Raw genomic sequence first — 26,510 nt, 5'->3', positions numbered from 1 at the left:
CCCTAAAAACCCTATATTAGCCAAATACTTCTTGAGAACACTCACATACTCCTCATTCTCTTTCTCAAAGCATTGTGAGTATCTCTGTAAGGCTATGTGCTTAAATCTCTCTAGATTATACTCTCTCTTGGTATATTGATTGATTGATTGATAGTTTTTATTTGAGAGTATAGCCTAAAAGTTCTTCCACCGATTTCATTTGATAAATCTAGTGTGGAAAGACTTTGAGAGTTTTTGGTTCTTGCATTATTGTTGCAAGTTACCTAAACCTAGATTTTGTGTGCAAAAATATTTTTATAAAAAACTAGTTTTTCAAACAATTCCATTGTGCTTTATATATTGAAATATCCTATTGAGTTTGTTTGATTTATCTTGCTTAGCATATTTGAAACCCTGATATGATATTGTAATACTCAAATATTGTGTTTCAAATCTTGCTTAGATATACACTCTAGATTTGGACTGAAAATATATACGTGATTGAGTGTTTAGAACACATTAGAGCATTGAACATATTTACATATCATTTGTGCTTGCATTATTGGCTGAGCTATATTGGTGCACACATCTGCTTATGTTGAAGCGCATTTCCGTGTACAAACAATTTATACACATTAGTTGTATTCCAGGCACGGGCCTGAAGAGGAAGATTAGTCCTGTGGAATAGTCTCGGATTGGCTTAGAACCGGTTAGGAAAGCTAGGTGTGTCACCCTGTTAAGGCGTGTCTGTTGAGGTCAACCCCTTGAATTGATCTGGTTGTATAGGTACCGCTCCACCCGTTTAAGAGAGCATTATAGTGGTAATCCTTGTGTTGGTGTGGCCAAGGCAAGGACGTAGGCACAGTTGCCCGAACTCCGATAACATATCGTGCGTGTTCTTTACATTTCCGCAATTTACATTTACTGTATGTGTATGTGTGTTTGATGATTGCATAGACTAACCTTAGGCTAAATTACATTGTTGTTAAAATCAGTAGACCTAGGCAACAAATTTTTAAATACCCAATTCACCCCCCCTCTTGGGATTGCACCATAACTATCATATAAAATTGGTGTTGAATTACCTTTGAGAGACCTTCTCATTGCTAATTCCTTAAAAATAGATCTATTTAGATGTTTCATTGCATTTTTCCCCTTATAAAAATGTAAATTAACTTCACAATGCTCCATATCTTTTTTGACACTTCTCTTCATCTCTAATATCATATCACGCAATTAGCCACCAAATGGCCAAATAGTTCAATGAGGATCCAATTATAGTAAAAAATTGCTTAATATAGAACTGCATCTAATATTTAGCATTCAACAGAACTTCATCAAACACTTCTTAAGTGACAAAAATTCTCGTGTAAGAAGTTTTTATATCCAAAATCCTATTAACTGCATTCAATAATTAGCATTCAACTCTAACATTTTTCTAATATTATCAAATGCTACTAACCCCTAAACCTATTAGATAAACCTAAATGATAGCGTACTTGGTACTATTCATGTACTAGCCATTACCTGCTGAGTGACACTGCGCAATACTGCGTCAGAATCTCTACCCCCCATACTGGAAGGTCCTGCTTCATCACCCCCAGCATTCATGTCACTGTTCTCAGGATCCATCCTAAAAAGGAAACAACCAATCTCAGAATTCCATCATTATCACACAATCAATATATTCATCAGACTATAACTTATAAAACATCATTCTAAAATCAACAATTTTATTATTCTTAGTTCCCATTTAGAGTTCAGTCCTACTACCCAAAACAAGACCCAGTGATAGTATCCATGGTTTTCCTAGAATTGTCATCCCAGGAAAAACACAGAAACAACCACGGAACCCCTGCTTGCAAGTCACAAGATAGAACCCTAAATTATAATCTCATCCTCTAACAACAATTGACTTATATCTCATCAATATCCATTCATATACTATGGTATTATATTCCGTTGTTTACTAAAGTCTACAGAACCTAGCAAACCTTGGCTCTGATATCAAACTGTGATGCCCCGATTTTTCTTACCATTTTTTTTTCCACATATTAGTATACATAATATATCAGCCACGTCACAACACTGATACCATTTAAACACGACCTGGACCGGGGTGGGTACTGGATAAAACAGTCATATAAGTATTCCTAACAGCGAAAGTCACAAACTATATATATATATATATATATATATATATATCACAGTGAATACACATACTAGAGTGTCAACTAACCAGAAATTTATATATCAACATACATCTCAAAATAACCAAAACTCTAGGGAAATCATTCATCCCTAGTTTACCCACTCACCCTGTATGTCAGTGTACTAGCTCCACTCTATTTGAGAGCTCTATCACTAGCCCGATCAAAGTTTTCTGAAATATTTAAATGATTGCGTGAGACACATCTTAGTAAGATGGAATAAATTATTTACAATGTGTGACAATATGAGATTCATTGTTTCATAGCATATAACATATCAGTGATAGTATCTTCTAAGAAAATATATCATTCCCATAATCATAATCATATAGATATACAACACAAGCTTTCATAAGCTTTTGCTTCCATTTCCAAAAATTATTCATTCATAATCCAAGTTTACTCGTGAAGTTCCTGAGAATAGGGAAACTTACCCTCCTATACAAGCAGTTTCCCTCTGCCTTGAAGTCATTTGCAGCCTAACCCGATTAACCCAGGTTCAGTTACAACTGATACTTATCAGAGCACTCACCTTACACAGTAAACCCTTAGGCGATGTGTATTACTTCGCTTTAATTATTTATTTACTCACGCAATTTCATTTCTCATTTTCATTTCAATTCCTTTTCCATTTCTTTTCCATTTTCCATTTCCATTTCTTTTCCACTTTTCCATTTCCATTTCCATATTTAGCATATGAGTATCCTTGGTAACCCACAGTGCCATGTCTGTAACTCGTGGTTTCCCTGAGGATTTTTCTCCACGCCATGCTTCCCCCTATGGTCAGGGTTGTGCACCTCAAAGGCTGGATCTAACCGCGGTTGGCTGACCTGGTTAGATCAAATAATACGATATACCTATCTGTAGTAACAAATGACCTGCCTAATACCCTAGTCCAAAATCCAGGGGGCAATATACAACCTTTCTATGGTCCATTCGTACTGCCTTGCCACATGCTCCATGAGTCTGTGTGGTTGTACTTTTCATCCGCTCACATCGGTACGATCCTCGATATCATAACCCATCACTAGGGTTTACATATCCATTCCATTGGGGTTTTCTTTTCCACTATTTCACTTTTCCTACTTCAGCATTTCCAAATTCAATATTCATTGTTAGTTGCAATGTTCACATTCCCAATATTCACAATTACCATTCACAATTTAGTATTTACCAATCAATATTCCCATTTCAATATTCCCAGTAAATTCACATTTGTCTACCGATAAATTCATAGTATTTTAATACCAGTTTCATTTCATAAAAATATGCATATATGTATATAAGAAAATATATTACATATCACATGTTTCATCCTTTCTAGTATACACATCAATATTTCATATTTTCCCCATTTCATAAAACCCCTTTTCATATTTCATATATTTCCTACATTTCGCTATAACAAATATCAGCATTTCATACTTTCACTTTTTTCATAAATATTATTTCTATACATCCTTTTACGCTTTTTCCTTATTATCCAAAAATCACAATTAACATTTCGTCATTTTCATATAATTGTATGCCACACAAATTTTATTTGTTAATAATATAATAATTTTAGAGAAAAATACAATAATTCATTTAACATATAATGTAACTAGTATTTCACAAAAATATCTGCTATAATTTATTCCTCTTACCTGGCTTATTGAGATTCTCGCAATTTAATCCGAACCTACACCCACTGTGTTCCCAGCTCAACACCTTGAAATTTACATTTTCCCAAACAAAACTTTAGTATTATTCCATCTACTACACTTTCCTCAGTCCAGAAATACCAAATACCTTATAAAACTTAAAATAACTAACTTACCTAGATTTTGGAATGGTGCCCAAGTTGGCCTAACCAATAAACAACTCCAGCAGACTTGAAGAGAATCTTCCCATGAGTAGCATGGCGGCTTCCGATCGTCGATCTGGCTGAGGGAGTCGATTTTAAAGAGAGAGAGAGAGAGAGAGAGAGAGAGTAATTGGCTGCATGAAAATTTTGTTGAAATCCTGAGGTTGATGTTTTTATAAGGTGCAGATTCGTTGATGAGACACGTCACCTCGTCGACGAGTCCATGAAGGAAGTTTGTGTCGACGAACTAGTAACTGTCGTTGACAAAGTTCAGGCTCCACTAAACCTCTCTCGGTAAGTTCTCATCAACGAGACACCAGTCCCCATCAACGAGCGCTTTGCGTTCGTCAAACAGACCCTGCTGAGTCCCTTTGGAAAAATCCTTTTCTCTCATTTTCCTTTATTATTTATTTGCTATAATTCTCAGGGTCTCTACATTCTCTTCTCCTTATAAAAATTTCATCCTCTAAATTTACTATCTGTAATATACACCATACACTGAGGAAAATTGGCTACTTATTTTATTACTTACCCTCACTTATGGCGGAGGAATACCGTGGTTAGGTAGGGTCATGGGAGATTACAACCATTGAAATAAAATTCTTCCAAAAACCATTAAAATCTAAAAACTACCTAACCTACATTATACAAATTAAATTACATACCTTAACCCTGATTTCCGCCGAACAGGTGCGGATACCTCTAGTGCATTTGCTCCTTTAATTCCTAAGAAACCTCCTCTACTACATGGTTGCACCATAGAACTTTTACCAATGGTATTCTTTTTGTACGCAACTCCTATTCTTTCCAATCCAAAATATGCACAGGCATTTCCTTATAAGACAAGACATCACTAAACTCTAGTGCTTCATATCTAATCACATGGGAGGGTTCCGAGATGTATTTCCTCAACATCGAAATGTGAAATACATCATAGATTCTAAACAAAGCCAACGGCAGAGCCAAGCTGTAAGCAACTGGACCCACTCTCTCCAAAATCTCAAATGACCCAATATAGTTAGGGCTCAGTTTACCCTTCCTCCCGAATCACATAACACCTTTCAACACTGCGACTTTTAAGAATACATGATCCCCTATGTCAAACTTCAATTCTAACCGGCGAGTATCAACATAACTCTTCTATCGGCACTGTGCTGCACTGATTCTATCTTTGATGAGTCTAACTTTATCCTGAGTCTGCTGTAACAGATTTAGCCCCAGTATCTGTCTCTCGCCAATATCATTCCAATACAACAGGGATCAACACCTCCTGCCATATAATGCCTCAACTGGTGTCATCCCAAATGTTGGCCTGATACTATTATTATATGCAAACTCGACTAACGGTATAAATCGCAACCAACTACCTCCAAAGTCCAAAATGCATGCTCGTAGCATATCCTTTAATATTTGTATCATCATCTCCATTTTTCCATCTATTTAAGGATGAAATGCAGTGCTAAAGACAACTGAGAACTCATGGCCACTTGCAAACTCTTTCAGAAATGGGATATGAACCATAGGTCTCGATTTGAAACTATGGACATAGGCACGACATGCATTATCACTACCTCTTGAATATATAACTCTACCAATCCGTTTAAGGAGTAGTTAACTCTGATAGGCAAGAAATGGGCAATCTTTGTAAGTTGATTCACTACTACCCAAATGGTGTCCTGTCTGTGAAGCGTCGACGATAACCAAGTGACAAAATCCATCGCTATATGCTCCCACTTCCACTTAAGGAATATATAGCAGCTGCAATGACCCTGCTAGTCTCTGATGCTCAGCTTTCACCTACTGGTAGTCTATACCCAATATCACCCCGAATCCATGCATATCCAAGACAACTAGATCAGCCATTAAAATCCTTCATTGAATACACACTGGACAATTGCTAAGTACTTTATCGCATATCCTTATAGCCTTTTTCGGCGTAGCTACTGATAAACAAACCCCCAACCACTGAGTTTCAAACCCACACAATTTTACGAATTCTTGAGTGATGAAGGAATGGATCGCCCATGAATCAAAAAATGCAGTAGCTTTGAATGATAGAATTGAAATGGTACTTGCCATGATGTCTCCGACCGCCTCCGCATCTCCGGGTGTCAACGCATAAACTCATGCCGGGATAGTATTCCTTTGCTAACTACCATGAGGTGCTTGATGACCTCCTCTATACGGTCTCGATGTAGGCACTATCACTGGCAGTGCATGAAAATTCCTTGCTAGATGTCCCAACTGATAATACCGATAGCAGACCGTCTCCTTGACCCGAAATTCTCCCGAGTGCCTCCTATAACATATGGGGCAAGGATGGGGCATCTGTCTACTCTATCCTACTCGATCTCCTCTCCACGGTCTTCATCCTCCTCTACTGTCCTACCTCCTCCATGGCCCTCGACTGGACCCTGCTTGAAATTCTAAAGGTAATAGCCTCTTCCCTTGACTCTGAGTTCCGATGCCTCTCTACATACCACTCTCGATCACTAATGGAATTTTCTTATTATACAATTCCTGTTCTTTCCTATCTAAGATCTGTAGTGGTATCTCCTCATAAACCAATGATTCTCTGAGTTCTATCCCTGCATAACTGACCATGTGGGAGGGATCTAGGGTGTATTTCTTCAGCATAGAAACATGAAATATGTCATGTATTCTGGATAAAACTGGTGGTGAGTTTAGTTGATAGACAACTGACTCCACCCTCTCAAGTATCTCGAAAGGGCCAATAAACCTAGGGCTCAACTTACCCTTCCTCCCAAACCTTATAGTACCTTATAATGGTTCTATTTTAAAAAATACATGGTATCCTGGTTCGAATTCCAATTTCTGGCGACGATTATCTACATAGCTTTTTTGCCGACTCTAAGCTACACTAATTCTTTTTCTAATAAGCCAAACTTTGTTGTATGCCTGCTGCACTATTTCTGGTCCCAAAACTCACCTCTTATGAATCTCATCCTAATATAGAGGAGAACGACATATCCTACCATATAATGCCTCGTAAAGTGTCGTGCCAATGCTAGTCTGATAGCTGTTATTGTATGCAAATTCTACCAGCAGCAGATACTGGGTCCAACTACCCCCAAAATCGAGCACATATGCCTGCAACATATCCTCTAATATCTGAATCATCTCCTCTAACTGCCCATCTATCTGAGAATAAAATGTTGTACTGAATGACAACTGAGATGCGTCATGAGTGGGATAATTCTTTTTATATTCTTTCAATTTTCTAGGGGCATATGCTATTACTCTGCCCTGATGCATTAATACACATCCGAGCCCCTTCAAAGATGCGTCACAGTAGATCACGTAACCATCATCTCTCGATGGAATAGTCAATACTGGCACTGTGATAGCCTCTGTTTCAATTCCTGGAAGCTCTGCTCACAATTGTCGTCCCATTCAAACCTATCATTCTTTCTAGTTCGTCGTGTTAAAGATCTTAACAATGCTGAAATCCTTTTACAAACGGACAATAATATCCCGCCAGTCGTAAGAAACTCCTGACTTCTTGTATGTTCCTCAGCTTGACTCAATCCACTACTGCCTCTATTTTACTAGGATTTACTGAAATTTCATCTCCTAATATAACATGCCCCAGAAATGCAACTTTCTCTAACTAGAATTCACATTTGCTAAACTTGGCATTCAATTTCTTTTCCTTGAGCATTTGAAGTACTAACCTTAATTGCATCTCATGCTCCTTAAAACTTCTCGAGTAGACCAGTATGTCATCAATGAAAACCACAATGAACTGGTATAAATACTGGTGAAATATTTTATTCATCAAATCCATGAATACAACATGAACATTTGTCAAACCAAATGGCACAACTAGAAATTTGTAATGCCCATACCTGGTCCTGAAAGCTGTCTTTGATATGTCTTCTGCTTTAACTTTTACTTGGTGATAACCTGATCTGAGGTCAATCTAGGAATAGACCCGTGTACCCTGAAGCTAATCAAATAAGTCATCTATATGGGGTAGAGGATACATGTTCTTAATTGCTATTTTGTTTATTTCTCTATAATCTATACACATCCTCATAGACCCGTTCTTCTTTTTCACAAATAACACTGGAGCTCCCGAGGGCGATACAGTAGGTCTGATAAATCCTTTATTCAATAAATCCTACAACTGATCCTTTAATTCTCCCAATTCTACAAGAGCCATTCTGTAAGGATCTTTAGAAATCGGCGCCACCCCTAGAAGTAAGTCGATAGTAATTCTATCTCACGGTCGGGAGGCAACCCAGATAATTTTAAGGAAATACATCTAAAAACTTCTTAACCACTAGTGTATTGGAAAGCTTTAATTCACTTTCTGTCACCTCCTGTACATAAGCCATAAACCCCTAACATCCGTACAGAAATAGTCTTCTTGCCTACAAGGTTGACACTAACTGAGGTGGAGATTGCCACTGCGATCTCACAAATCTAAATTCTGGCTTCCTTAGTGGTTTGAAAATTACCTCTTTCAAATGGCAATCGATACTAGCATGGTTAGTAGCCAGCCAATCCATGCCCAGTATTACATCGAATCTATGAAAATATAGCACAATCAGGTTAGCTGGTAATACTCTCCTCTAAATTTCTATTGGGTAACCCCTAAGCACCCTATGACATCTCACCACTGACCTTGTTGGTGTTGCTACTGACAGTTCAACATCTAATAATTGTGTCTCCATACCAGCCAATTTAACATACCCTGCAGACATAAAAGAGTGGGTGGCACCTGTATCAAATAAAACAATAGCTTGATATGATAAAACATTAAAGGTACCTGTCACAATATCGTTTGCGGCCTCCGTGTATCTTAGCATCAAAGCATAAACCCTCTCTGGAGCTACATTCCTCTGTTGGCCTCCACGAGGCACCTAATAACCACCGCGGTGCGGTCTGGGAGCAAGTGCAGTACCCGGTGGTGTAGAACTATCTCGCACCATATGTCCCGGCACACTGCAGCGATAGCAGACTCCTTTCCCTGCTTAACACTCTCTCAAGTATCTCTTTCCACACGTCTGACAAGCTGGGTAGACCTGTATACCCTGAGTCTCACGACCTCTCATCTCCTGCCTTTGTCCTCTGCCATAGTTACCTCTTCTCCACTGGTTCCGACTAGATCCCTGCTGATAGCCTAAAGGCGTGGACCTCTTCTTCTGTCCCTGCTCCTTTGCACCTATCTGCTCACCGACCTCAGCCACAGCTGCTCCATCCACCAACTCGGCAAAGTCTTGTACTTTCAACACTGCTACCTGTTTATAAATTTCCAGTCTCATACCTCTCTAAAACTTCCTCGCCTTCTTTGCCTCATCAGGTATAATGTGTGGGGTGAAGCAGGATAACTCTATAAACCTCACTACATACTGCTGGACTGATTACTATCCCTGCTTTATATTTAGGAACTTCTCCACTTTGGCCTCCCTGACAGTGGCCGGAAAGTATCTATCGAAGAAAAAATCTTTAAACTGGAACCAAGTCATAGCTATAGGCACTGCCCTCTATTCCTCCAATAATTTACTGCAATCCACCATCTTTTAGCCTCTCCTGTCAGTTTATAAGTGGCAAATAAAACCCTCTACTCCTCCGTGTACTGCAGCACTGCAAAAACTTTTTCTATCTCCTGCATCCAGTTTTTAGTGATTGCAGGATCTACTCCTTCAGAAAATTCTGGAGGATTTATCTTGGTAAATTTCTCTATTGTGCACTTGTGACCTACAGATGGGCCTCCTTGCTCTCTGGAGTTCTGTGTGATCTCAGCCATGACCTGCTAAGCCACACTGCATAATACTAAATCTGAATCAGCTCCACCTGCACTTGAGTGCCTTGCACCCTCATTACCACTGGCATGAGCACTGCCACTACCTGAGTCCATCCTGAAAAATACAATAAACATAAGTTAGGAATCCCATCCTTATAACTTACATATCTAACCAAAACTCATATTATCCCTCTATCTTGACATCCTTGTCTTAATTCAAAATTCAGTCCTACACTTCAGAAACACAACCCAACAATAGTTTACTATGGTTTTCCTGAAATCATCACCCCAGGAAAAACACAGGAACCACTACGGAAGTCCTGCCTCTAAACTGCAGAACAAAACCTCAAATCCTTTTTCCTATACTCTAGTATTGCTATTGCTGCACTCTAGAGTCTACAGAACATAACAACCTAGGCTCTGATACCAAACTATAACAACCTGCCTAATATACCATATATGTTTTTTTCCACGTAATAACATACATAATATCAAGCTAAACTGTCATAGTCATAGTCAACCTGAACCTATGGGTGCCAGGGATATATTTGTCACAAAACTCTGATACCTAAGCAGCAGGAAACATAAAATTATATACATGCCATAAATACCAGAAACCATACTAGAATTCTATTAAATCTATCATATACATATACATATAATCATCCACAAAAGACCAAAAAGTGCTCCTAGGGTTTCAACCCCAAAGTCCATCTAACCCTAGCTCAATCCATTTACCTTACAAATAGGGTAGTTCAAACCTCTTCTACTACTGCGGGGCTCTATCCTCCCTCCTACCTAGATTTCCTGAAATGTTTGTAATGCTGGGGTGAGACACCTCTGTGTAAGGGAGACAAATTAATATCAGTGTGTGGAAACAAGAGTATTTTTCGTGGTATTCATATAAATAGCACATAATTCATAACTGGTATAACAATTGTATCATATTGCATAAAAATATGGTTTATCATAACATGGCGTATCATACTAAATTTATGTACTGAGAAATCATCTTATATAACCATATCATATGTAACTTATTACCTCGGATAGATAGTTAGTTAGCTGTCGTCATGTCTTACCCCTAACATGACAGGGTTGTGCGGCCCAAAGGCGGGACCAAGCAATGGCTGGCCGACCATGCTAAGTCAAACATAAGTCTGTAAGTATGATGGGTCTATTCCACCTATGCCGGTCTACCAGGAGAACTACGACACTCCCATAAAGTCGCATCGATTGCCATCTCCTACACTCTACATAAGATGTGTGGTAGAAATAACATATTCATAATCATAAACATATAGCTACAGTACCATGCTTCATGAAAACTGAACTAAGCTATCCAGGTTCTGATAACATATAGCACATTCCATATTAAAACATAACTATATCGTAATTCAGAGTAATATTTGACATAAACGTATTCCATAATTTCTTATATATCATACTTAATCACGACATTTACGCCAGCATATTTCATAACATAATATTCACGACATTTACGTTGGCATAATTCATAACGTAAATCATGGAATTTACGTCGGCATAATTCATATTGTAATAAACATAATTCTTGCATTATTTAACATATTCTTAAAATATAGTTCCCGTACTATTTTAGGATTTTTTTGAAAATTGCCATAACATACTTGTCTAGGGAAACTCATAATATTTCAACATAGCATAATTATCATGAAAATATTTTACTCATGCTACATAAATGTACATAACCTTATAAACTTATACTTAATTCTAAAATCATATTTCCTTATAAAACATATTAAAATAATTTCCCTGTTCAACAGAAGTATTCCCAAACATAGTTCTAAATCATATATATTTTTTTGAAAATAAATATTGTTTAATTCATACTAATTTCATGAAAAATACTGACTTCATTTATCCCTTTACCTGACTTACTGTGAAGCCCACAAAATAGTCCAAATGTACACCCGTGTGTTCCTTAGCTCAACACCTTGAAATTGCATTTTTCCCAACCAAACTTCAGTATAATACTATCTAAAGCATTTTCCCTAGTCCAAAACACCAAATAACATATAAAATTTATAATACCCAACTTACCCAAATTTTGGGATGGTGCCCAAATTGGCCTAACCAATGAACTACTTTAGCAGATTTGAAGAGAATCTTTCCAAGAGTAACGTGGCTGCTTCCGATCATTGAACCGGTGAAGAACGAAGCTGGAATCCAAGAGAGAATGTGAGAGAGACGTAGGAGAGAGAGAGAGAGAGAGAGAGAGAGAGAGAGAGAGAGAGAGAGAGAGAGAGAGAGAGAGGCTTTCTTAAAAATTTTCTCGCAGAAAATTCGGAGTTGGTATAATTATAAAATTCAGATTCGTCGACAGGACACATCACCTCGTAGACGAGTTCATGAAGAGAATTTGTTGATGAATACTTACTCCTCGTCTATGAGTTTAGCCCCTGAAAATAGCCCTATTGGTAATTTCTCATCGACAAGACATGCGTCCCCATCGATGAGCCCAAGAGGCCTGCTCGTCGAAGAGCACTCTGCACTCGTCGACGAGACCCTACTGAAACCCCCTTTGTAAAATTCCTTTTCTCTCCTTTCTTATATTATTCAATTACTATAATTGTTCTGGTCTCTACATTACATATCCATTCCATCAGGGTTTTCTTTTCCACTATTTCACTTTTCCCACTTCAGCATTTCCAAATTCAATATTCATTGCAGTTTTTAGTTGCAATGTTCGTATTCCCAATATTCACAACAACCATTCACAATTCAGTATTTACGAATCAATATTCCCAATAAATTCACATTCGTCTACCAATAAAATCTCAGTATTTTAATACCAGTTTCATTTCATAACAATATGCATATATATATATATATATATATATATATATGAAAATATATTACATATCACATGTTTCATCCTTTCTAGTATACACATATCAATATTTCATATTTTCCCCATTTCATAAAACCCCTTTTCATATTTCAGATATTTTCTACATTTCTATATATTCACAAATATCAGCATTTCATACCTTCACCGTTTTCATAAAAATCATTTCTATACATCCTTTTACCCTATTTCCTTATTATCCAAAAATCACAATTAACATTTTGTCATTTTCATGAAATCATATGCCACACAAATTTCATTTGTTAATCATATAATAATTTCAGGGAAAAATATAATAATTCATTTCATATATAATTCACCAAGTATTTCACAAAATACCTATTATAATTTATTTTCCTTACCTAACTTATTGAGATGCTCACAATTTAATCCAAATCTACACCCACAGTGTTCCCAACTTAACACCCTGAAACTTACATTTTTCCAAACAAAACTTCAGTATTATTCCATTTGCTACACTTTCCTTAGTACAGAAATGCCAAATACCATATAAAACATAAAATAACCAATTTACCCAGATTTTGGGATGGTGCCCAAGTTGGACTAACCAACGAACTACTCCAACAGACGTGAAGAGAATCTTTATAGGAGTAGTGTGGCAGCTTCCGATCATTGATCCGAGCTTCAACGAAGCTGAAATTCTAAAGAGAAGGTGGGGGAGTCGATTTTAGAGAGAGAGAAACTGGCTGTATGAAAATTTCGCTGAAATCCCGAGGTTGATGTTTTTATAAGGTGCGGATTCGTTGACGAATCCATGAAAGAAAGTTCATCGACAAACTCGTAACCCTCATCAACGAAATTCAGGCTCCACTAAACCTCTCTTAGTAAGTTCTTGTCAACGAGACACTAGTTCTCGTCGACGAGCACTCTACGTTCGTCGACGAGACCCTGCTAAGTCTCTTTTGAAAAATTCGTTTCTCTCCTCACTACAAAAGAATTGGTTTTTAATGACGAAAGTATTAGTGACAAATTCAAATTCGTCACTAAAAGTTGGTATTAGTGACGGTTTTTAAGAACCGTCACTAATAGTCTAAGCATTAGTGACAGTTTTAGCAGTCGTCACTAATACGACACTATTAGTGACGATTTTTAAACTGTTACTAATACTTTCGTCACTAAAAATAGCGCGGTAAATAATTTTCGCGCAAAAATTTTTCGAGAAAATATTAACGACGATTCTGTGGTATTAGTGACGGTTTTGAAACCGTCACTACTATTGTTTTTATTTAAAAAATACTAAAAATGAAATAGTTAAGGGTATTAGTGACGGTTCAGGAGAACCGTCACTAATAAGGGGGCATTAGTGACGGTTTTGAAACCGTCACTAATAAGGGGATATTAGTGACGGTTTTGAAACCGTCACTACTAGTATTTTTATTTATAAAATTTTTAAAAAGAAATAGTTAAGGGTATTAGTGACGGTTTTGAAAGCATAACTACTAGTGTTTTTATTTAAATTTTTTTTAAAAAAAAATAGTTAAGGGTATTAATGATGGTTTGGGAGAACCGTCACTAATAAAAGGGCATTAGTGACGGTTTTGAAACCGTCACTACTAGTGTTTTTATTTAAAAATTTTTTAAAAAGAAATAGTTAAGGGTATTAGTGACGGTTTGGGAGAACCGTCACTAATAAGGGGGTATTAGTGACAGTTTTGAAATCGTCACTAATGCTCGAAATCTTAATTTCCCACACTTTTCCCAAATTTTTTCTTTCTCCTCCCGCCTCCTTCTCCCTTGCGCGGTCTCTTCTTTCCCCAACTTCCATTCTGCTCCTCCCTCCATTCCCACCGTCCCACTCCATTACTTCGTCGCCGCCTATGAAACCCTCCTAGAAAACCATCGCCGCCGCCCCTAACTGCATCTCCGATCATAGAAAATAAAAAATGCAGGAATGTCTTCAAATCCGAATAGCGTCATCGTTTTAAGAACTCCATGCCATTATGGTTCTCTCACCAGTGAGGTTCAATCTTCTATGAAAGGTACTCACTGCCTAAAGCATTGTTTATTTGAAGTCGTTAATATTTCACAGAAAAAAATAAAAATAAAATCAACACTACGATTTTAATTTATAAGTAATTTTTTTTCAGAATTGTGATTATTGATTATATGTTTTTAAACCATATATGTTATTTTCTCAACCAAAGATACTCTTTATGAACATAAAATAAAATGAGAATTGCAGTTATCTTTAATTGCACGCTATGAGCTCAACCATCTTGTTAAAATTTAGAAAACAAGCTTTTTAACCTGCTCTCTTCAATCTCTTACTACCCCAACATTATCAATTGTCATTTCAAGTTTGAAGATCTGAAGAGCAATGTTTTATGAAATTATTATGCCTAGAATCATGCTTTCCCCACACAATATATGAAAATTTTAAAATTTCAACTAGATTTCTTGTTCTGCTTTTGAAGCAATGATATGAGAAGTGGGGCAACAACTTATATGAAAATAACTTCTTGCTAGACATGTAGAAGATGAATAAATTCTTTATAACCCTAGAAAAAGGATTTTACATGTTATAGAATAAAATATTATAGCCCTAGCTAAAGCATTTTGCATCCATGTTATTGAAATGAAGTGTTAATTATGTTCTAGTATGCTTAAGCATGAATTTTTAGTTTACACCACTATAAGTCACTCTTTCTTTTGAAGTCCTATGAATAGTCAATACCCCCTTATGGCAGAAGAGTAAAATTTACTACTGAATGATAATGATCATTAATCTGATATTCAATATACATTCCCACCATTGTAGATAAATCCACTACACTATTTGTGCAATTTCAATTTGTTTCGTAGTTTGGGAAGCATCATGATTGTTTCTTATTTTATGTTTGATGCGATATGGTCTACCATTGGCACTTGTATACCAATTTGTTCATTGTTACCGTCTCCAAGGCGTAATTATTTGTTTCAGTTATTCTAAATCTGTTGGAGCAAGTTGTATCTGTTTTATTTGTTTTAAGGACACCATTAGTAATGTGAAGGTGATTCTGCCAACATGTAATGGACATGTGTACATTAGGTCATTAGTAGTTTGTATTATGCATGTATTGTCACTGTACTATGTTGAATTGCAAAATTGTTATTCAAGACCAAGCATTTTGTGCTAGATGTGGTGTTGGCTGGTATACGAGGATGGTAGCTGTGGCTGCTAGTGCGCAAGAATGTTTGTTGAGGACTAATACACAAGGTTGATTGCACAATGGTTTATCAGCCTTGACAACGTGAGTTTGATTGGGAGTAAGTTTGGATTGCTTGGAAATTTGAGTATGTGGCTGACCAGGTACACTGTTTTGTTATGCAAGTTTCCCATGCACGGGTTGGCTAGTAATAGCTTTGGAAGCTTGGATGCTGTGTTGATTATGTTCAAGAAAGGATCATCTATTTTTCACATTCATATTGGATGCTTGAGTTGCTTGCTTCCTAGACGTTGTATTGTATTCCATCCCATTTGTACAAATGAATCTATAGATGCTGCTTCTGTAGATGCTAGATGAATTTCAACTAGTCGATGGACAAGCAATTATATGATTCATGAGTTGGCCTTCAACAAAAGCGCGAAAGAGCCCCTACAGTCTCTTCTGCCATCTCTGTAATCTTGGAGGTGAATTTTATTGTTTGGAGTTTTATGTTAGTACTGGATTGATTTTCTTGCCAGTTCAGGATTATAGATTATCTATATATATACCTTGTCATGGGAGATGAGTTTATAGCCATATGGTTTGCTCCAATTGCAATTGAATAATGTTAACTTCAGTTAATGATGATTGCCCTTGATGGATGCCAGACGATGCCTAATATAATGATACCTGGTTGCGTCTGTACGATGATTAGTTTTCTTGTTTTGCACCTTTATTTACTTATTTATATTTCATAGGGGCTTTTCAAATTTTTGCCGATTATTTTCTTGATTTGTGTTTGTTTCTAGTTCTATCATTATTCAATTGAGACATTATTTTTCTTTTGTTTGGGAGCTTTTTACTATGATTTGGAATGTGTGTAGTTCGCATAATAATATTATTTAAAATATAAAGCTTTTGCATGATTTTAATAGAATGTACATATAAAATTCTGATATTAATAGTTTACCTAGTTTACATGTTGCATTCTTTTTCTCTCCTTGATCATGTGTCCCCACGCCATTCAATCAACAACTTATTTCTTTCTCGTTGGTTGAGACTAGGCATGGTATTCTCTTGAAGAATGAAAACCCACTCATGTTTGCTTGTCCCCTATAAATACCCAACTTTGGTTTAGTGGGTGTCTTTTGACTCTCTCTCTCACACACATGCAGAAAGTACCCCAACTTTAGAATCCCTTTAGTTTAGGATTCCCTCCATCCATATGAATCCTTTCCCATGCCACCCCTCATGCTTGAGCTTCCTAGGGATTGCTTGGTTCTACTTTTTGTGCCCTCTCCATAACATTCATTACTTGTCTACAATGCAGCATCATCCTTTTCAAGAATCCTGTCTACAATTATTGAGAAAAAAAAGCCATTAACTTCATTGATGTCATTTTATGTGATATGCTGGATTATTTACATGACTACTGACCCCTAACCAGTGTATCAACTCAAAATTGCGGTGACTTGATGCATCAATTTGATTTTGGCTTCCAAATGGCTTTACAAGGGCTACAGTATTGTCATATAATTACTAGTGCACTGGAAGTTTTTCCCAGCATTACATTGTACCTTGCTGTGGTGATGAACATGAAGGCTTAGGGGAAGGCAGAGAGATAAAGCAACCCAACTAATATTTTGATGATAAGCTATTACCTAATATGACAAAATATTAATTTTGATGTGATACATTGTACACCTTGTGGGAGTGTTTGGTGGAGATTACTTGCGTTAGTTTCGTGGTAATTTGTGTATGAAATATGAACCTTCGTATATTATTGACTAGCATTCACCTAGTGTTACGGGCTTAAGCACTTCAAACCGTGTGTAGGGCCGTGTTGCACTTGTTGTAGCATACAAACTTAACTAGTTAGATGAAAGTAAACCGCAAACTCACCACATGAATGAGGTCACAATGAATAAAAATTATATGGAAGCAATAAGTAGGCATGAAAGCAAACATGATACAAGCGGTAAGTAGAGCAATGCAGTTAATCTACAACTTCTTTGTAGGCAATGTTAGAGAGGGTGGCAAGTAGGTTCAAACACATTTTCAAAATCTAGTGAGTTATACAATGATTGATGAATGCTCACCCTTCCTTAAAGAGGATGGAGTGATGAATTTTTGCCTATTCAAGCAGTGATTGTAAATTGATGTCTTTATTGTGCAAATCTAGTATTTTTTTTTTTGAGGAATTTTTGTTTTTACTTTAACAAATATTAGTAATTTGTAACTTGTGGGTGATGGAAAATATTCATGTGTTCCCCTTTTCTTGCTTTTCATTTTGTTGCCTTTCTCTATATTTGCAACTTAATTAGAAGTGCGGAGTGTTAATTTTGCATTTCTTTTTTAGTTGTAAAAGTTTATTATGTTTGATTCATGACAAGGTGGGGGTGGGGTGAGGGTTAGTAAGAATGTGAGTCCTAGTGTGTGAGGGAAGGCAGGATGGCCTATGATTTAATCAGAGATACGGTGATGCAAGGCTGAGTGGAGTTAAAGGATATATGGCGCAGGCCAAGCAGTTAAGAGTGATGTTTTCTTGAGATAATATGAATGGCAATAATTATCCTTGTCACTTTATGTAGATCTTATGAAAATTTTTTAAACATTTTCTTCTATTATTAACCATTAGTTATGATACTTTATTTCTATTTTAATTACACATTGTCATGCCGATCATAGTAAAAAAAAATTAAATTTAATTAGATTTTTTTTTTCTCAAGGCAACATTTTTTTTTGCTGACCATAGTAAATATCATTTAATTTTAGAACTTTTTTCTCAGGATGACAATCTCATATATTATATGGAAAACATGATATCTTCATTTTTTAAAAATGATTTTAATAAAATTACATTTGAAAATCATAGTGAAGACAATTGAGAATCCCAAACTTGTGCTAGTATTTATTGTATTTTCCATAATAGCGTTGTCCAACTTGTGGATGAAAGAGAGTAGGGAGGGCTAAAGGATGAAAGAAAATCCCTTTGGCAGGCCTTTGTCCATAGCTAGGATCCTTGCAAATGACTACTAATATTTGACTCTAATGGGTGATGAAATTGTGATTAACCCTAAACAGTTATATAAAGTTTATCTTTCTAGAATTATATCAAATTACATTTGCTTTTTCCTGAGAGGCCGTGCCTTGGTGCGATCGGTATGGGTGGTCTTAGGTTTGAGACTTGGGAGCGGCCTCTCCAAAAATGGGGGTAAGGCTCGCTGACATCCACCTTTCCCAGACCCCACTCAAAGTGGGAGCCTTGTGCACTAGGTACGGCCATTATACATTTGCTTTTGCCCTTTGACATTTGAAAATACTTTAGCCATGTAGGACTTCTATAGTTTCTTTATGCAGAAGTATAATTTTTCAAATTGTTTGAATCTTTTGACTGTTGCTCATGTTGTAGGTATCCATCATATTGTGGACCAAATATTAGGCCTCATGAAGCTCTGCCAGAACTTGAAGTGGGTATGTCTATATCCTTTTTTTTTAAATAAATTTTTTGGCTGCAAATTGATGTGTATATTTTTTGGAGGATAAAAACAAGAGTTAGGTTGTGGTACTTTGGATTGGCCTCTGTCCTTGGGGTTCCTTTGGTGGGAAATCTTAGGTCAATGAACTATTGGGATCCGGTCATGGAGGGGGTGTCCAAGCGTTTAGATGGCTGGGAGGGGCGAGGGCACTTTTTTCTCTTTGGGGTAGAATTACTCTTATTCATGCATGCCTTTCTAGTATCTTGTTGTATTATTTGTCTACTTTTAAGATTCCCATGGGGATTGCTAGTAAGATTGATAAAATTAAGAGACTTCCTTAAGTCTAGGGTTGGAGGTAATAGGGACCTTTTGGTGAGTTGGATGTTGTGTGTAGGTCAAAATTGGAGAAGGGTTTGGTCTTGGAAATTTGGTGAAAATCCTTGATGTTAACAGCCCCAACTTTCTTTAGAACAAGAGTGACAAAGGTGGTATTGTTGCAACTAACAAACTTTCCTAATCTATGAAACTCCTCAAACATGTTTATAATGTTGTGCTTGAGAAGGGTCTAGTTACTTGAAAGAAGGCCAAGGAGAAACAATTCTGACTAGGTGCTTTATCCGCTTTGTACGGAACAGTATGATGATGGGTGAAAAATTATGGGCTGGAAAAGATTAAAGCAGTTGATAATGGTCATTGTCAATGGTGAATAAGTGATTGGTAGAGTTGGTATTGGCTAGTGGTGCTTCTCTGCATTGTAGCATGTTTAATGCTGATCTAGAATCATCTCATTTTTTTTGTTTAAATTTTGTTTTCATGTATTGCACAACCTTTTTAGTGAGTTGAATAATCATTGTCCTTATTTAATCAATCAGGTTTTGGGTTGAATAATCATTGTATTTACTTGTGCAATCAGGTTTTATGCCGCATAGGTTCTGCTAGCACTCGAGTATCTCCATATGTTGGGTGTTGTTTACAGGGATTTAAAACCTGAAAATGTTCTGGTCCGTGATGATGGTCACATAATGCTGTCAGATTTTGATCTTTCCTTGAGATGTGCAGTTTCACCCACCCTCATAAAAACATCGTTTAATTCTGATCCTTCAAGACGGGCTGCCGGTGGTGCATTTTGTGTGCAGCCTGCATGTATAGAGCCTTCATCTGTATGCATCCAACCATCATGCTTTATTCCATGCATCTTTCCTCAAAAGAATAAGAAAAATGCTCGGAAACCTAGATTAGAGCCTGGTTTTCCTACCAGTGCTCTTCCTGAGCTGGTTGCTGAGCCTACAGCAGCTCGATCCATGTCATTTGTTGGGACCCATAAATACCTTGCTCCTGAAATAATCAAGGGAGAAGGCCATGGTAGTGCAGTAGACTGGTGGACATTTGGCATTTTCTTGCATGAGCTACTGTATGGTAAAACCCCATTTAAGGGTTCAAGGAACCGTGCTACCCTGTTCAATGTGGTGGGACAGCAGCTCAGATTTTCGGATGCTCTGGCAACTAGTTATGCGAGCCGGGATCTGATTCGGGGCTTGCTAGTGAAGGAACCCCAGCAGCGGCTTGGGGTGAAGAGGGGAGCAACTGAGATCAAGCAGCATCCCTTCTTTGAAGGTGTGAATTGGGCTCTGATAAGGTGCAGCACCCCACCAGAAGTGCCTAGGCCGGTGGAGACCGAGCTGCCAGGGAAGTTTGGGGTTGTTGACATAGCCGAATGTCACGGGCTAAGCTTGTTCAGGGCATTATGCTTGCCTATGACCGCTTATCTCGTGTGTTTGGGATGGGTTTCCATCATGTAAATACTAGTGTAGGGTTATTTTCTAGTATTTCTTTCATTGTAAGCCAAATAAGGCAGTATGACTCCTCGGTCACTTTGATGTTTCCTAGTGCTAGAGTGAGAATGGCCTAGAAAGCTCTTTAGGGGAGGGTGAGTGTTCATCAATCATTGTAAAACTCACTAGCAATTGTCAACGTGCTTAGCCTACTTGCCTCCCTCGCTAAGTACAACATGTCAACGGAGGATTTGTTAATGAATTACGTTTGCTTCAATATTTACTGCTTGGTTGCCACGGCTTTCATGAATTGATTATTATTTCCGCTGCTATCTGATTGAATGTTAATGAAAGTGCTTCGTGGATGAATGTTGGTAAACAAAAGGCTGGCTAGTTAAGCAAGAGTGCTTTAGCTAGCGCCGCACGGCCCTTCACAACGGTGTGAAAAAGGCGGACCGTGACATTTGGTATCAGAGCCCAAGTCGGTGACACTTGGTGAGAGCCCAAGGTTGAGTTGCTACGTGAATTCGATTGCCTTCGTTGTTGGGTTTGGAAAGCTTTGGTAAGTGACCATGGCACCAAACAATGCTGAGAGGATCAGCGTGCTGGAAGCACAGGTTGAAGAGTCAACCAACACTATGGCCGCGGAGGTGGCCCAGATGAGAGAACTTGTTGATGAAGTGAGGGGATCACAAAAACATCAAGCAGGTTTGATAGGCGACATGTCAGAGGACTTTCGCCACACTGTGGAAACTTTGCAAGCCCGGATGGCAGATCTGGATGCAAAGGTAAATGTGATGGTTCTTGCTATGGGGAACTCCAACACTCCGGGAGTTAGCAAAACCAAGGTGCCAGAACCCAGGACGTATGGGGGTGCCCGAGATGCCAAGGAGTTAGAGAACTTCTTGTTTGATGTGGAGCAGTACTTTCGCGTTGTGAGGATGGCCTCAGAACAGGCAAAGGTGGATACTGCGACCATGTACTTGGTTGGTGATGCCAAACTGTGGTGGCGTACCAAGTACAGAGAAATTGAAAATGGAAGCTGTGTGATTGATAGTTGGGCAGACTTGAGGAGAGAGCTCAAGGCCCAATTCTTTCCTGAGAACGTTGAGTATAATGCAAGGAGAAAACTGAGAGATCTCAAGCATACGGGTTCAATCAGTGAATATGTGAAACAATTTTCTGCTTTAATGTTGGATATTCGGGATATGTCGGAGAAGGACAAGTTGTTCTATTTTCTAGAGGGGATGAAACCGTGGGCAAGAACTGAACTTCATAGACAAAGGGTTCAAGACTTGTCAACTGCACAAGCGGCTGCAGAACGCTTGACAGACTACGCTGGTGATGAGACCACTTCGTCCAAACGGTTTGGCGGAGAGGGAAACGGTGGAAAGTCTTTCAAGAATGGCAAACCCAAGAGTGGGGGAGCCGACCCTAATTCATCAACCTCACAGGAAGCTTCATCGTCTCGAGGGTTCAACACACCCAATGGAAAGGGGAAGAGTAAAATTGAGTGTTTCTTGTGTCGAGGTCCTCATCGAGTTTTTGAGTGCCCTCACAAAGCATCACTTAATGCCTTACAGGCTTCTATTGCAGAACAGGCAGTGGAAGACGATGGGGAAGAGGATGACGCCCCGAGGGTGGGTTCAGTGCGGTTAGTGAACGCATTGGAAAAGCAGGCCAAAATACCGAAAGTTACACGAGCAAAAGGGTTAATGTTTGTGGACTTGAGGATAAATGGGAAGAGTACTCGCGCTATGGTGGATACGGGAGCTACTCATAATTTTGTTTCGCAGTTGGAAGCAGGAAGACTCAACTTATCCTTAGAGAAGGATACAGGACGCGTGAAAGCAGTTAACTCTGTAGCCCAGCCTACTCTGGGAGTAGCCAAGCAAGTGGTTATAAAGCTTGGACAATGGGAAGGTCATGCGAATTTCACAGCGGTGCCATTGGATGACTATCCAGTCATTTTAGGAATGGAGTTCCTAATGGGGACGAGGGCAGTGTTGATGCCTTCGGCTGGTTCCCTGTGTCTGATGGGAGATCACTCGTGCATGGTGCAAGTCGTTGCAACGAAAGGAGACGAAGGGAAGTCCCTTTCAGCCATACAACTCAATGAAGGATTGGGTCAGGGTGAGCAGACACGTCTAGCCACGGTGGTGGTAGACAAAGAAGTAGGCCAAGAGCTGGAGCCTACGACCATCCAAGCGGTGTTGGATGAGGATAAGGAGGTGTTGCCGGATAAGCTGCCTCAAAATTTGCCTTCACGACGGACTGTGGAGCAAGAGATCGAGTTGTTATCAGGAGTGAAACCACCTGCTAAAAGGCCATGTTGGATTGCGCCTAGAGAGATAGTAGAGTTGGGGAAGCAACTTGATGAAGTGGAAGCGGGATGTGTTCGCCCTTCCAAAACACCGTTGGGAGTATCGGTGTTGTTTCAGAGGAAACATGAAGAGCATCTACGGAAGGTGTTCGACAGGCTAAAGGGAAACAGTCTGAATTTGAAGAAGGAGAATTTCTCTTTCGCTCGGTGGAGCAACAAATTCCTTGGTCAAGTCGTTGAACAAGGTCGTATCCGGAGGGGTATGGAGAAGGTAAGGATGAATCAAGAACGGAAGATCCCCACGACAGTGAAGGAGTTGCGTTCCTTTCTTGGCCTTACTGGTTACTGCAGGAAGTTCGTTAAGGGGTATTCGCGGAGAATGACTCCAATGACAGGACTACTGGGAAGGTATTATTGGCCGCACACGCGGGATGATGTGGTTAATTATACCAAAACTTGTCTCACTTGCCAACAAGACAAGGGGGAGCGGAAGGAGTATGGTACTTTCATGGCCGCACCAAAGTACTGTTCGGCAGAGGGGACGACACAATTGTTCCTTGTGACTATTGTGAAACATTGGGGTTTTCCCCAAGTTATTATTTGTGACCAAGATTTAATGTTCACTGACAACTTCTTAACAGAATTTTTCAGGATATTCAGGTCACACCTTGACATCTCTTCGAGTTATCATCGACAGACAGACGAACAGATGAAGAGATTCAGAGAGCTACTAGATGAGTACTTGCACCATTGTGTCAATGACAACCAGAAGAATGGCGTGCAACTACTTGATGTGGCTCCGTTCTGTGGCAACGCCCGAAGGCGCTCAACAACCAACAAGAGCCCTTTTGCGCTTGTTACAGGCCAGCTGCCGCTGTTACCTCACACAGTGGGCGAGCCGTACAGACGAATGAGTCCTAAGGCGTACATCTTCACCAGTGAAGGGAGACAGAATGCAGATTTTGCCCAAGCCTATCTGGAGAAAGCTTCTAAGCAGATGAAGAAATGGGCAGAACAGGAGAGAAGACCGCAGTTTAATGTCAACTTCCTCAAGCCATTCAACGCCAACACCAACAACCTGAGCAGGAGTCAGTCAAACAGCGTAGAGTTGAAGACAGTGCCACCTGATAGACATGATGTTGAAGAGATCCTTGCAGACAGAATGTTCATATCCTCAAGGAAGAAGCGGCAGAAGTTCCTAGTGGAGTGGAAATGCCTTAATGACAAAGAAATCAGCTGGATTTCTGCGGAAGATATTCAACTATTCGTGGACAAATTTGAAGTGTACCTACCGCCAAAAGTCTACGAGGACGTCGACCGCATAAGTGGGGGAGAATGTCACGGGCTAAGCTTGTTCAGGGCATTATGCTTGCCTATGACCGCTTATCTCGTGTGTTTGGGATGGGTTTCCATCATGTAAATACTAGTGTAGGGTTATTTTCTAGTATTTCTTTCATTGTAAGCCAAATAAGGCAGTATGACTCCTCGGTCACTTTGATGTTTCCTAGTGCTAGAGTGAGAATGGCCTAGAAAGCTCTTTAGGGGAGGGTGAGTGTTCATCAATCATTGTAAAACTCACTAGCAATTGTCAACGTGCTTAGCCTACTTGCCTCCCTCGCTAAGTACAACATGTCAACGGAGGATTTGTTAATGAATTACGTTTGCTTCAATATTTACTGCTTGGTTGCCATGGCTTTCATGAATTGATTATTATTTCCGCTGCTATCTGATTGAATGTTAATGAAAGTGCTTCGTGGATGAATGTTGGTAAACAAAAGGCTGGCTAGTTAAGCAAGAGTGCTTTAGCTAGCGCCGCACGGCCCTTCACAACGGTGTGAAAAAGGCGGACCGTGACACCGGGGTAGGGAGCAGCAGTAAGAGGATGGTGGGAACAGGCATGATGAAGTCCAGTGGCAAATACCTGGACTTTGAGTTCTTTTAGTTTTGGATTACAATATTGATGTGCTGTGTTGTATTAATGTTGTTAGTTAAATCAATCCTATGATAGTTTGCCTGCATTACTATGTCTTGCTAATGCATTTCAGCCCACAACCCTTTTGGGAAAAATCTAATTTTAATTTCTAAAATTTTGTACTCTTTTGAAATCCGAACATTTGACTTTTGTTTTATTAGAGCTAATATTGTCAGTCGAACCATACAAAAATAAAAAAAAAAATTTGTGGTATTCCTCTATTAGTCTGATTTTGGAAACACAAGATTGTTAGCATCAAGGTACAAAAGAAGCAAGATTTTAAATAGTCTACAATCTGCATTGAACTTGTCGCCCAGTGGCCCATTAGCTTGTATTCTTGAATGCTGGCATACAATATGAATGTGATTTATTTGTCAATAGGGAATCATAACTGGGTGCCTCCAAACTCCTTTCTTCTTTTTTTCTTGAGAAAGGAATGCCCACTCCACACGGAGTGAGGTTTGGAGAGTTGTATTTTTATTCATATGTTTCTATTTTCTTTGAGATTTATGTCTGGATGAGACGTGACTTATTGTTGCCGTGTTTTTTAATTCTTTGTATTGGTGTGTACTGATTGAGGGGTGGATTATTTCGTCCTCTACAATCTGATGTTGATGTGATTTATTTTTTATGCCTGTATATGTGCTACGTAGTGATTTATTTTCAGAAACCATATACTAATTTTTTTAACTTTCTTAATTTGTAGGGTTTGTAACTGTGACAACGTCAGGACGATGTCATGCAGTTCGGATGCAACTTTCCATTTTTTTTTATCTAAACAAATGAAATATATTTAAATTTGAATTTTTATAATGTTGTGTATTTAAATTTGAATTTGTATAATATATTTGTATTTGAATTTGAATTTGAATTTGTATAATATATTTTTACTTAAATTTGAATTGCAATTATGGTTTTTACAGGAATTAATTTGAATCAGATTTTTGCAGGAATTAATAATTGGGGAAAAAATATACTTTACTATTTATTGTGCAATTTAAGTATTAGTGACGATTTCAAAATCGTCACTAATACTATGTCTTTAGTGTCGGTTTAAAATCGTCACTAAAACCATAAGTAACGGTACTGCAGTGCAATAGTGACGGTTTGGAAACTGTCA

The 26,510-nt window shown here is 38.4% G+C and overlaps 1 pseudogene; it reads left to right on the top strand.

Annotated features, from left to right (window-relative positions):
* Positions 1 to 14,610: 14,610 nt before the first annotated feature.
* LOC131162664 (serine/threonine-protein kinase D6PKL2-like) lies at positions 14,611 to 25,360 on the top strand (annotated as a pseudogene).
* Positions 25,361 to 26,510: the final 1,150 nt, after the last annotated feature.

This window comes from Malania oleifera, chromosome 8, assembly GCF_029873635.1.
Source record: "Malania oleifera isolate guangnan ecotype guangnan chromosome 8, ASM2987363v1, whole genome shotgun sequence".
In the NCBI taxonomy this organism is placed as follows: domain Eukaryota; kingdom Viridiplantae; phylum Streptophyta; class Magnoliopsida; order Santalales; family Ximeniaceae; genus Malania; species Malania oleifera.
Note: the sequence above shows the minus strand (reverse complement) of the source record. Positions and strands in the feature narration are given on the sequence as shown.